Genomic DNA, 14,024 nt, shown 5'->3' with positions numbered 1-14,024 from the left:
AAAGAACCTATCCTAGGGAAAGTGGGCTGGACTTTGACAGGACTGGCATCTGTTGGAGGGTGCCAAGTCAGTTTAGCAATTTTGGGTAAGAATTCTTCCCCATATCTGACACACCTTTACCTCACTGTCCGGATAACTCAGGCTGGTTTTAGCACCCCTCAACCCCAAAAGCAGCACAGGATGCCCCTCCCAGCCCACCACAGGTGGCCTCGGCTGTGCTGGAGTTGTTTGACCCCACTCCCAGGCACAGCCTCCTCCTGCAGGGCCAGCTGGTGTCCCAAGGCAACTGGTGTCACCCAGCCAGGGTGGCCGGTGTCATTTAAACCCTGCTTCCATCCCGAGTTAAGCAAGAATTCCTATTTTGTCTGGTCAGGGGCAAATACAAACAGCTTCACGCTCCTTTCCTTGCCMCCCAGTGATGCAGAGACATTAGAGGTTACAGGGTAACTTGTTAGAAACTGCTTGCTAGACAGTGTATATTGCTTACTTAACATTGATTGTGTTTGTCAAAGCAGAATGAGAAGTAAAAGATTATTGACAAAAGCAGGGACTGTGACCCAGCCCTTAYGCGTGGAACYCCTGCTCTGGTCAAAACCAGAGTTGTTGTTTGGACTTGGGCCAGGSACCCAGAGAGCATGCGCAARAGAGAAAGGTGAAAAGTTCAAGACAAGAGGATGAGTATTTTACTTCCTCCCGGACCCCCGGAGCCCASTACCAAATAACACTGCGCAGGCGTGASCRCATGGAAATGAYTTTTAAACTCATTATAATACAAAGCGGRGATAGGTCATGMATATGTATAGGCGAATTGCGAAACTCGGTGAATGTGTAACATGTAACCTGATATATACCAAGCRRTGYCCGTGCTGSGGTGTGTGCGGCTTTGAGGARTACCTCCCGCTCACCCAGCGCTGCAATAAACATWCCTACTTCACAACTTAAAATTRTATAAGTTGCGGAGTCTTGTTCAGATCATTTTTGGATCACCAGGATGATGTTGGTCAGGGATGCTCGGCTGCTGGGTGGATTTGGGATGCATGGAGTCAATCTCAGCAGAGCCTGAGCTGGAGCTGGAATGTGCCAGTCTGTTGCAGCGATTATTCCTGTCTGTTATTCGCTCTCACCCTGCCCGACTCCCCTGAATCACCCATGCTGGTAGTGCTCCTCTATAAATAAAAAAAGGACATGAATAGGCAGCCAAGAGCCTGATTAGCACAGAATTCACAGGAAGGCTGCGTTTCAGACTGTGGAAATCACCCCTGGCAAAGGGGAACTGTGATTATCCCACACATTCCAGCCCCAGCAGGAGACACACCGCTCGGTTCCAAAAAGAGCAATTGCCGAAACAATTTTCTCTTGCCCTCGGAGCCGGTCACTGAGAAGTGACATGATTTGTGGTGCCAGGGAGGATAAACTTTTCAGTGGCAGCTGCCTGTCCTTCCCCCCGGCTGTCCCAGGGCACGGGGCGAGGCACGGCCGAGCTCTCAGTTCCCACTTTATTCCAGGGTGTCCCCCGTGTCCCCAAGTGGAAGATCTGTGCTGCCTGCTGGGGATGGCATCAGCAGGGATTCCTCTCCAAGCTCACATGATCAGCCAGGTTATTCATTTTTYCCTGAAACCGTGCGGGATGCAGAGCAGGGAAAGGTGGATAAAGGAGGCACACAGGGTGTTTGAACAGGCATGACCCAGTTTGATTGTCCTGCTCCCCGCTCTGATTTCTGGGCTGCCTGAAGGTGMAGTCCCCTATTGTGGCTGCACTCCAGGTGCTTCATGCAGATGTTGCTTGGCCTGGTGGTTTATGAGCTTTTTCTTTCAAACTCTGCAGGGTAACGCAACAAAAAGGAGTTTTCATCTCATTCCTGCTTCAGGAATTGTCACGTGAGACCTTTAGAGCACACCCTGGATCCTTTCATGAGGGGCTTTGTGATTCTCCCTGGAACCTTATAACAAAAAAGGATATTTGTTAACGGTTTGTTGTCTCAACTACTGTATTTTTWATGCCTTTTGGAGGAATTGCCTGGGGCTCATGTCCATGGCCTCGATGGACACAACACCTGCGTGTTCCTGCCTTGTGCTTTGCCAGCTGCATAATTCACTGTGCTGAAGAGCCCCAGTGCCTATRAATACTTGTTCTGCCTCTGTGAGAAAATCAGTGCTGTGATCCCTGAAAGTTAATGCCCTGTAGACCTCTCTGCAGAAACCAATTTGTTMGTAGAGCACTTTAATTTTTTTTAAATTTGCTTTTTAATGTTTCCATTGCTCTCTGGTCTTTGTGCATTGATTCTTCTCCCTGCACAGGTGGAACGTTCTGTTATTGTTCCAAGAGTGGGTTTTAATTATCTTTTCTGTCGAGCGGATGGGAGAGATGGAGAGCGTGATTTGGGAAATTTGCCATCTCGGTTCGAAGCCTTACTCTGAGTGGCACAGGGCGTTTGTGCCAAGAGGGAAAATGCACCCTGAATAACACAGGTGCCACCATCGATAGTTCTGTGCATTTTACTGCAGCTTAGGTGTGAAAGGAGCTGCAGAAGCACTGGGATGTGAAGTGCTTAGACTCCCTTAGCCTTGAACAAATTTAAAATCTTGGCATTGAGATGAAGCTGGGAAGTTCACCGCAGCTGGGAACCTGCTTTTTGTGCTCTTTCTTGCCATTTTACTTCAAAAYTTCTTCTGAATTCGAACGCAAATCGTGAATTTTTCATCTCTGTTAAAACAGGGTTATGAATGCCAGGATTTGGACTGGGAAGGGTAAATGAGCCTTTCTGCAGTATGGGGTGGTGGATTTCTCACAAGTGCCATAACCAGGCTATGAGATGCTGGTTCCTACTCTTAATTATAAATGTGATTAAACAATGAAGTAAAACAGGGTTTTACTTCAGCKTCTCTTTCCAGCTGCTCCTTTCTCTGCCTCACCTTTGGTCTCTCCTGTCTGCTGCTCCCTCAGGTGGTAAAGGGAGTTTTCCTCCAGTTCTCAGCTGCTTCYGTGCTCTGCCTTATGAAGAGTAAGAAACATCATGATCTGTTAATTGCCTTATTGCCCAAAATGTGTCATTCCAAAAGGCTGCAGCCTGTCGAATGTGTCTGTAATTTCTGTAGGGGTACAGGCTAAGGAGGATGTRTRGAATAATAATAAAAAAWWAATAAATATTWTTTATKATAATATCAGGKCAATATCARCCTRAGCTCATGAGTGGGGGTATTTCCATGGGAAGTAGTGGCAAGGTCCATTTCCAGGCTGGAAAATCTGCCTGGACTTTCAGCATTGTGGTGGAGAGAGATTCAGCAGTGTTTTGAGGGTTCCTGATTTGCTGTAGGACAAAAACGAGTTGTCGACTTTGTTGAGGRTCAAAGAAAAAGGGCATGAAGTGATTTAATTCAGCTTCTGAGTGCTGAGGGGTGTGTGATGCCRGAGGACTCTTGTCTCTGGGAGAAGAAGGCACAAGGAGGCCTCTTTAACGGGAGCCTGAGAGGTTCTGATTGCAAATAAAGTCTGAATTTTTAATAGTTGTGGTTCAATAACYGCTGCCAGAATTTGCCAGATGATGATGAGCTGCTTTCCCCAACAGCAGCCACAGTAAGAAGTTCAGGAGTTCACTGCTTCTATCTGTCCTGCTCCTAGTGGGCAATAGGGAGAAAATCTATCCCCAGTGCTACCAAAAAGTTAGTCCAGTTTGGTCACAATGAGGAGTTGTGCTTTAACTTACARATATCTCTGTGAGAAATAGGAAAAAATAAATTAATAAAAAAGGAAGTAAATCCATTCATCAGCAGCTGGAGCAGTAGAAGTTTCCCARTGTGCTCTATCCTGGTTATGATCCTTTCCCAACTGACTGTGTAGATCTGGCTTGGCTCCTTTCTACCAAGAAGTTAAAGCATTATTTTTGATGTGTTTTGTGCATCAACAGGGGATAATATTAACATCTTAAAGTTCTTGTGATAGGGACAAGAGGAAARGTTCTGTTTGTATGAGAGTGCCCCTGCTTTCTCCCTGGCATCACAAGGGAAGATGGGCAGCAAACACACATTCCCTTTATATAACTGAATGTTTTCRGCTGTGTTTTTGTTTTGAAATGCTATTTATTTATGGAATCCTGGTTCCAGGTTAAACTCTTTTTCTGGATAAAAATCAGAAGTAAAAAGCATACTCACAATGTTAAAATACCCTTGATGGGAATCACAGAATATCCCAAGCTGGAAGGGACCAGCAGGAATCATTGATGTCTGGCTCACATAAATGTGAAGTGACCATCAAATTGTGCAGGAAGAAGGCCCCTTTTCACTTCTTGCAACCCAAGTGCTGGGATCAATAAATCATGAACTGGCCTGGGAAATGAGGGTGTGTTTGTAGAACAGACATAGAAATAGAAAATGTGTGTGTATGAGAGGCAGGCAGTGGGGTTTTTATGCTCATTAAAATGCAACGAATTTCAATTGGAATTTGCATTTGAGCCTTCATTGTCCTGCACTTGACAGCAGTTCCTCATATCTGATATCCACATCAGGTTATTCATGACATGGCTTGGACACCTTCCCTTATCAACCCTTATAACCCTTATTAAAAAGTGATTCCTGCTCTTTTCTGTCCCTCTGTCACTTCAGGGTGAGGAATGGGCCTGGAATTGTCACAGAATCCCGGCATGGTTTGGGTTGGAAGGGACCTGAAAGCCCATCCCATTCCAACCCTCTGCCACGGGCAGGGACACCCTCCACTGTCCCACGGTGCTCAGGGAACAAACAGGATAAAATCTTGGTAGAAATGGTTTAAAAAACAGAAAGAAAAATGAATCCTGTGCATACTCGGTGGAATAACAGATTGAACAGGCAACCGACAGGGAGATGCTTTCATTTCAGAGAAAGGAGCGCGTGTTTTAAAGGGAATGTTCACACTAATCATTGATTTAGGGTYGGTAAATCACAGATAGGAGCTGTGTGGGGTTTGTAACAATTTCCCCTCCATCAAGGCATTTCSAGCAAGAAGTCAGAAGGAAAAGAACAAGGGAAAGAAATGGCACAATTAGCAGTTAATTTAAAGTAACTAAARTGTATTAGGCGCAGTCAAATGAAGCGTTTAATTTCTGTTCCTTCTTGTTTGCAATCCCATCAGTGTGAGTCATTGCAGCGCCAATCTGGCTGGGAAGAGCGAGCTGCTTTATGGCCCTGGCTCCTGCCAGCGCAAGCATTTCCCTGTTAATGTCTCGCATCTGTTCTTTGTAATTCCGCGATCGTGGGCACACCCCGAGTCCTCCTTGTTTGCTTTAAGAGGACAGCGGGAAGCTTGGCTTGGCCAGGCGGAATGGACGGCCGTGATTTATCAGAGTTCGGCCGTGATTTATCAAAATTCGGGCGTGCTGGGCTGCTGCGGGTGAAGGAGGGTTTGTGGCAGAGGATGGAAATCGGGGAAAGTCAGCAACCTGCAGCTGAAATCAGCTGAATGTCGCAGAACTGAGCTGGCCAGTGACTGCTGAGGATTAATTCCGCTCCCTTATCAGCCACACTCAGGTTCCTCAGAGCATTGCTGGTGGGGTTTTTGTGTTTTCCGGCATTCAGGGAACAAGGGCTCGTTCTATAGGGATCTGTGTCCTCAGACACGGGGCATTCGTGTCCAAGGGAATATCAGGAATATCAGTGTTCCATAGAAATCCTCCTTGCAGCTGATGGTATTGGCCATTCAGAAACAGAGAAGGCAGAGGCATCCCATAGTGTAGGTGACTGATTGCACACAGTAACGTGCAGTAGGGGAGGGCAAATGATGTGAAAATAAGTTATTTACCTGCTTTGAAAATGCTTTAATACCTCCTGTTGTCTCTCAGGTGCTCAAACACACAAAAGGGCAAACGTAATCAGGTAAATGAGTAATCATGAACAGTTTTTCTCGAGCACATAATAGGCTTCAAGGTGGCATAGAGGGAGGTTTATTATTTACAGTAGAGTAGAACCAAAAAAAAAGTACATCTGCTTGTGCAGATGATGCTTTGCAATTGAAATCTCACACGAGACTGGAGTCTGATTCGGATCTCTGCAGAAAATCTCTGGGAAACCTTGAGCAAATTAAACCTCTGGCCCGGGATTTGGGTGTGGAGCCACAACAGGGGGAGGATCCTACAGCCCATCCAGGCTGTGTCTGTTCCATGTGGGCTCAGTGTTTATTCACTCTCACAAGCCCGTGGAGTGACCATCCTTTGGTGCTGGCTTGGGTGAAGATGCTCCAACCTGGAGCTTGGGATGAATGGGTTCAGGAAACGGGATTAATCAAGAGGGTCAGGGGGTGTGCCAGTCCTAAAAGGGGGAAGAGGGCTCTTGGGTCAGGACTGGAGTAGGGCTGCGGGCAGATAAGGGGCTGGGACAGCATCTCCCTGGGCCCTGCTGGGTCAGAGAGTGTCTGGATGGGCCCTGGGGGGATCCACCAGGATGGTGACCACCACAAACCAGCTCTCCAGAGTCCCCTTCAGCAATGGGGCTGGCCACTTTTTGGGGCAGGGGGATCAGAATTTTGTGCCACAAGTTGGCAACTGGGGGCTTTATACAGGAACATTTGATTTTTTTTTTTTTTTTTTTCTGTTTTCTATTCTTTAATTTTGCTTTTTAAGTGACCGTCCAGGAGTCTGAGCTGATTTTCTCCCAGCACTAATAGCTGCAGCTCCAGTTGTTGCTCCTGCAGATCAGCACMCAGCAGGTATCCATCATTTTGTGTRGAAAGCYKRGATGTTCCCCACGGGTCCATYGCTCYYCATCYMTTYCTGCTGCCCCCATCCATCACRGTGATGGCTCAGACACTGGCACAGGGAATGTCCATCTACAGATCATTGCAGGTGGCCCTCAGCTCGACTGGCTGGACYTCCTTCATCTCATCTCATCCACGGAATGTCACCTTCCCAATCCCTCTTTTCCCAGACTAATTCTGCCTTTTTGGGAGCTGCTGGCTCCATGTGCCCGGTGCTCCTCAGGAGAGCGCTGACCTCTCCATCCTACCTTCAAGGTAGGGATCCTAGTCCCCATCTCCATAACCAGTGATTTGTCCACCAAACACCCCAAATTTCCTCCATTTTTTTTTTTTTTATAAATGGAGGCATTGTTGAATTTGTGGAGGATCTCAGATGGGGAGTGGATGAAAACATGCTTCTCCTGTTACTGATGAAAGATAAATTCTGATTTAGTGATTATGTGTTCCTTTAAATGATCCTGTATGTCAGGGATATAATAGCTTCTGGTTTATGGCATTTTAAACTCTAATACGGCTTTGATTCCATTGCATTTTTGAGGTTTTATGATTACAATAAAGAGGGTCTTGTAAAATTATTTATRTCTGTAATATACATTTCCTTTCAGAGAGGGGCTGTCGACATCCTCCGCTGTAGSGTTCAGTATTCTCACACTAAACAGATTCAGTTTTGTTTCTTATCCAAGCCATCACATCAGATACACAGTGCACATACCTCTTCCCTTCATGATATTTAGGGGTTTTTACACCTAAACTGACATTTAGATAGAAAGAATAAATGTACTTGGTCATTTCTCGCTATCCTCTGAGAGGCTACCTCAGGAATCGCACTTAAAGCACTGACATTTCAAGCAACAATCCCTGTATTGTAACCCCACGGGATATGCAGACAAAATCAAATCTGGTTAGGAAAATGCGTATGAAAACTATTTGCGATGAAAGCGGGGAGAGGGAGGGGCACTAAAAGCGCTGCCAGCCCCACCCCCTCAGCAGCTCCGCGAAATTTGGCATTTCCCGGCGGGATCGGCTGCCTCGGAGTCAGTGCTGGAGAAATGCCAGGGCGGTATTTGAAATCTCTCTTTTCAAAGAGGGGATGTGCAGGCACCGGGAGGAGGATTCCCTGCAGACCGGGAGCAGAAAAGCCTTCGGTGCGGCAGACAGAGCAATCAGCTCTCTGAGCACTGGGATATTTTTAGATTCTCTCAGCCTGGTGAATAGGCTCAGTATAGAAGATATTAATTCCTGGTAGAGTCAGAAGTATTGGGAAAGTCTAGGTTTGCACCCATGATAAATGGAGATTTCGATAATCTCAATTTTGATCATTGCTTCCAGTAAAATCCAAATTAAATATTACTAGTGAGACAGACTCACCGTGTCTTTGCACCCAGCTGAATATATAAAGTGTTTATGAGCTGACTGAGCACCCAACCATAGGAGGAGACTTCTTAATCTTTAATACTTTGTTTACTTCAGAGCAGTGACAACTGAACTTAAACCCTTCAAGCTCAGCTCCAAATGGGGGTGAGGGGGAGTGAAGGTGTATCTGCAGGAAAACCCAGTATTTATTTTGATTCATTGCAACTTGGATGCAAAGTTCCAACACRAAAACATGTAATGCACAGTTTTATGGGAGCTTGCAAGAGTTTGAATATTTTCAGTTGTATTTTCGTTTTGAAATGTTATTTATTTATGGAATCCTGGCTCCAGGTTCAACCCTTCTTCTGGATAAAATTCATCAGTCTGGATCCCTTTAACCAGACCCAGGACATTGGCATTTATTCTGCAGAGCTCAAAGTATAGGGCCAGTTTCCCAATTTCTGCTGGGGGCAGGAATGAGCCATTACCTCGCATGCACAGTTTTGTAATATACGATGTGCTCTGAGGAATTACAGGAGTTTTCTGATGAAATTTTTGCCAGTGGGATTTCTTTTTAAGAAGAGTGAAAGTTAGGAAGACAGTTCCTATGTGTGTGAACAGGATTCTGCTTCCAGGGGGTAGATGAGAGCTTCAGTTACAAAACTTAGGTCTGGTTTGTAGTTAAAATGGGAGAAATATTGCAATGGATCTGTCTCATTTCAGCTGCTGCAACCCCCATCTCAACATCATCTCCATTTTGGAAATTATGAACAGATTATTTAAAAATACACTCGTTCTAATTAACTATTTTAGCTATGGCAACTGAATATACAACTGCTGCTATATTTAGTTATAAGAATAAAGTATTGCTGTGGTTGCGCTGCCTGGTGCTGTAAGCCAAGTATTAWTCAAACAGAAATATTATTTTTTCTGGGTTTGGGGGGCAGTTAAATGTCTGTGGTGCAGGATTAAGGAAGAAGGAATGATAGCAGGGAGAACCTGGCATGTGGAGCTGTTACAAATGGAATCAGTGAAATAAGAAATCCAGAGTTCAAATCTGTTCACCTCTGAAGAAAAAACTGATCATTTGGCGTTTTTCTGCTAATGAAGATCTTTATGTTAAGAGGAAGAAAGCCTTGGCTTGAAGCAGATGTGTCAGTGAGGAGTTCCAGCAGCMCTCTGGGAGGGAGATTTCTTGCCAGAACACAGGCTTGGAGAGGAGCACAAAGAGGAGATGTAGGAACTGAGCCAGAGAACTGCTCCTGGAGGGGCTCCTTAGCCTGCAGCCACTAATCTCCATTGGGGTTTGGATCTCATCACCCAGATCTGCTCAYGTCTCATTTCTGAGCAGGACATCAGGGGTTTGCTCTGATCCCGGGAAATCTCCTCACCAGGAAGGGTTTCCCCGGGTTTCACCCCAAATAGGGTTCATTTAATGGCAAGGGGAAACCTTCATTCCTTCTCACAGCTGATAATGCCTGAGGAGATAAATCAGTGAAAGGTTGCTGAAGCACTGGAGGGTGCAGCTCTGTTACAACTGAATCTAGGGCTGCCACCAGGTTTAATGAGATGATTTGTGTCTACCAGTGAAGGTGTGTTTTTGGCAATTCATATCTATTAACCTTTTCCTTTACAATTACTGAAATTATTTTAATGTCTTACAGGAAACATCCTCATTAATATAGATAACTTTGTAAAAGAAAGAAAAGACAGAAATCCTGATATTTGGACTGGTTTTTTTTTTAAATTTTGGATACTTTTAGCCAAGTTGTTATGATCCCCTGCTCTTCGAACTTGGCAGCTCCCATCCTTAAATCTGAGAGTTTTGATGAGGCTTCAGTCAATTTTAAATGTATGTGGTGCTTTTGCACTGTGAGCATAGTTAAGAATTGCTCRAATTAATATCTAAAATGTTAATGAGCAGGCACATAGTGAAACRTTCTATGCTGTATTTACTGGGTCCAAAGCACGTGTATTTCCCATTTGGGAACCCCAGTCAGAGAAGTTTGAAGTGCAAAGTGCTTTAAGTAAAGGATGGGCATAATTTCATTTTCTCCCCTCGAGTGCTGCAAAGTGATTTTGTTAATTTTTTATTCTCCCTTTCAAGATGAATTACCCTACCTCTGAGTTTTTACTGGTACTTTACATTATTTCAGCAATCCTTAATTACCCAGAGCCCTTTATGTCCTGGACGTGCATTTGATGGGAATAGGAGAGGATGGGACATGCTGTACTTTGCTCTGTGACTCAGAACYAATCTGATGGTTTAATTAAGATCACACCCCTGGCTTTAGCAGAGCACCTGAGACTTTGGAGCCTTTGCACTTTGTAGAGTGCTTCACCTTTTKTCTCCTGCCCTAATTTCTTGCTCTGGGGTGAGTATTCAAGGATTTTCTTGACCCCCTCCTTGCTGAACCCAAACCCTTGAAGGAAAACCTGGAAGGAGAGGGAAAGATATATCGGATGGAGAAGTTTGGTGGGTGAAAACAGGAAAGAAGAGAAGTTTTTGGAACAAATGCCTTGATSTTAGAGCCTCTCTTCCTTCCCACACTCATCTAGGTACACACATGCTTCTCTGGGAAACAGAGGAAATGTTCACATGTGGATTTTAATAGAGAAAATACCTGGAAATATGATTAAATGCCTCCATTTTTTCCATATGTAATTTGAATTCCAGGAGACTTCCAGGTGCTTCGGCCCTGGGTAGGTCTCTGCTTCTCCTAATTCTGCCCCTTTCATTTGTTTTTCTCCTTCTATGCAATTTTATAAGGTAACTTGGTAGTCCTGCAATGTGAGATTCATGGTTGGCTTGATCTTGTTTTTCATTTTTCTAATGGATTTTCCTCCCTAATGCTGCTTTTCTCCCCCAGTCCTTGACATATTCCGAGGAGCTCCTGCTCACCTCTGAAATCTTTATTAATGTGCACACRCTGGAGCGAGGGAAGATTGCCAGTGACGGAAGAACACGGGGCTAAATGTCACTTGTCTGAGAGCAGCTTCTGTGCAATTGGTGCTGCTTTCTCTTTGTCACCAGAGCAGGAGAGGGGGGAATGTTCCTGATGGAGGGCGAGTCTTGCAGAGCCAGTCTTTGTTTTGGGGAGGAATCTTTGTCTTTGAGCCGCACGACCTTTGCCACCGGGTGCTCTGTGTCGGTGTGCAGATGGGATGTGTGCGTTCTGTACTGACACTGTCATCAAACAATCCTCGCTGCAAGTTCAGAATCCAGGCATTCAGAAGTTCTGGCTGTGCCATTCCCTTTATTCTTCCAGGGTCAATCTGTGCATCAGAGCTGAATTAAYTCTGCCTCAATAGCTCCAACAGTGRTGTTCCCAACACCTTCACTTCTTACACGTCCTTTTTGCAGGTAACTTAGTTCCAGAAGCTTCAGGAAARGTCTGGTTTGTAGTGCTGAAAACCAGAAGGAGCATTTCCAAGATTACTTTTCTCRTGAAGTGCTGCTGAGTTTTATGAGTGTTTTAATTTGAAGCCKGTGACCTGTGGCTGAGGGATGTTGTGTGTCAGTCAGGTGGCTCCAAGCTCCAGCACATCCAAGGGCATTATTGCTCTTCAACACCAGCTCCTTACTCATCCCTGTGACAAAGAATTAAAGAACTCATTTCTGAACACCTCCAGAATGTCTATAGCAGCTTTAGAGTATTTGTCACTACAAGTGGGAAGATGGAGATTTGTTTGAGCTGAGATTTCCTGTGAGGAAACTCCACTGCTCTGCCTTTCTTCCTTGCCAGCCAAACTCATTCCACAGGTTGTGTTCCCAAGGCTTTATCTTATTTATCTGCGAAAAGTGTTTCCAATTGATTTTTTTTTTTTTTTTTTTTTTTTTTTTTTTTTTTTTTTTTTTTTTACATTAAGAAGTTATTTGAAGAACAGACCTGTTGGTTCAGATCATCCTCTGCTTCCACCTTTGCAGGTGCAGCAGCTCCAGTTCTGCTGCTCAGCTTGAGGCTCCTGTGCCTGCTGCAGCTCCTCAGGCTGCTGCTGTGGCTCTGTGCAAATCATCATCTGCCCATTAATTGGATATTAAAAATTCATTCCAGCAGGGTTCACTTAGTTTCTCCTGGAAAYTATTACCATTGTGAAATGAAAGCTTTTCTAATGTTTTAAAGAAATTGTAGCTCACAATTTTCATATCTTACTGGCCTTTTCATTTGAAAAAATAAGTCTTGCACTTCATATTTTCTTCAGTATTTTTGCAATCTCTTCACAAAATGGTCTTTATTTAACATGCTCCCTTGGCCTCATGAAAACAGAAAAACGCTCCCATTGTGTTTTCTGCTTTCTGGTGAATTCTCTTGGACCTCTGTTTAAGATCTCTTGGSATTTGCTGAAGGCACTTGAGGTTTTAAGCTGTAATTAATGAAGAGTWGTACAAGTTTGGGGGACTTTTTTCCCATCTGAGGAACAGTGCACTGGGCAGGTCCCTTCTTCTAGGAAACATTGCATGAGGGGTTAGGAATAAGATAATCTTTAAGGTCACTTCCAACCCAAACCATTCTGGGAATGGTTTAGGGGTTTGGTTCCAACCCAGAGCATTCTGGTGATGGTTTAGGGGTTTGGTTCCAACCCAGAGCATTCTAGTGATGGTTTAGGGGTTTGGTTCCAACCCAGAGCATTCTAGTGATGGTTTAGGTGATTGGTACCAACTCAAAGCATTCTGGTGATGGTTTAGGGGATTGGTACCAACCCAAAGCATTCTGTGATTTTTGCAGCTGTTTACTGCCAGTCTAAAGTGACCCGAAAAAGGCTGGGGGAGGATAAGGGCCAAGTCCTTGCTTTGCTCTGTTTTGAGCTGCTTCGGAAGGTGCTTACCCTGAGATGGTCCTGATCCAAGGCATCCCATTGCTGTCATGYTCCAGGTCTGGCTGTCTCTGCTGAGTTGTCTCCTCTCTCAGCCTGGCTTTCTTTCCTGCAGAGCATGGACTCCCCACYGGCTGCAGCAGCACGAGGAGCTCTCTGAGCCAGCACAGCAGGAGGAGGACGGAGCYGCTTCGGGATGATGATGATGRTGATGTGGGTTCTTCTGCAGCCCCATGGAATAAGGTCCAGCTGACAGGCAAGGCTGGGGGAGCTGTGGAGCAGAAGTGCCCAGGGCAGAGAGGGGACACGGTGCTGTCAGCTGGAGGTTGCACTGGGAGCCACACACGCCCAGGATTGAAAGGTGAGCGGCTTGGTTTTTTATTTCATTTTTTGGTTTAGATGTTCAATTCAGGGAATGCAMTTTTTAGATAATAAAGAAAACAATCCAGAATWCCAGAATCCCTGAGGCTGGAAAAGCCCTCCCAGSCCATGGAGTCCAGGCTATGMCCAATCCCCACCTTGTCCCCAGCCCAGAGCACTGAGTGCCACCTCCAGCCCTTCCTTGGRCACCTCCAGGGGTGGGGACCCCAGCAATGCCCCCTTCCAATGCCTGACCATCCTTTCCATGGAGGAATTCCTCCTGATGTCCAACCTTGTGATTTGTCTCTAACACATCTCTTTATTACCCTTTAAAACCACATGTGTTGATTTGCTTGAGTGTAGTAAGTTTACTCAATGTCTAATTTTTGGTTGGTTCYGGTGATCAAATGTTCTGGAAATAAAAAATTCCAAGGAGCTGAGTCTCATCTGATGGCTTAGAGGTGCAGAGACTGAATGAAATGCTCAGATACAGGAAGCAGGTTGGAATGACAGAAAGGAGCAGGACAGGATCCTTGTAGGAAGCTGAAATCAGATAAATACAGAATGGAAATGGAGGGTAAGGATGAAGTTTTGGAAAGGTAGCTTGAAGATAAGATCAGTTATCACATTATTCGATGCTTGTAATTCCCAATTCTATGGAATTCTGAATTGCCACCGAGGGGCTGGATAAAACATTCTTAACTATGGTTTGTAGGGGATATTGAAACACATGAGAGTGGTGTTTCCTTCCTTACGTGTTCTGGAGGGTATCCAA

General features: G+C 45.0%; 1 protein-coding gene across 1 annotated transcript in view; it reads left to right on the top strand.

The window, feature by feature from the left end:
* The first annotated feature begins 13,040 nt into the window (after window positions 1–13,040).
* PCDH15 (protocadherin related 15) overlaps window positions 13,041–14,024 on the top strand; it is a 456,551-nt gene continuing 455,567 nt past the window's right edge. The window contains exon 1 of the mRNA XM_057373749.1: window positions 13,041–13,250. The gene's annotated coding sequence lies outside the window, so the exon portion shown is untranslated. The remainder of the gene's footprint in view (window positions 13,251–14,024) is intronic.

Source organism: Malurus melanocephalus, unplaced genomic scaffold (assembly GCF_030028575.1).
Source record: "Malurus melanocephalus ecotype Western Australia unplaced genomic scaffold, MMel_1.1 scaffold_207, whole genome shotgun sequence".
NCBI classification, from domain to species: Eukaryota; Metazoa; Chordata; class Aves; order Passeriformes; family Maluridae; genus Malurus; species Malurus melanocephalus.
The sequence above is the reverse complement of the archived record's forward strand: the minus strand, read 5'-3'. Positions and strand labels throughout refer to the sequence as shown.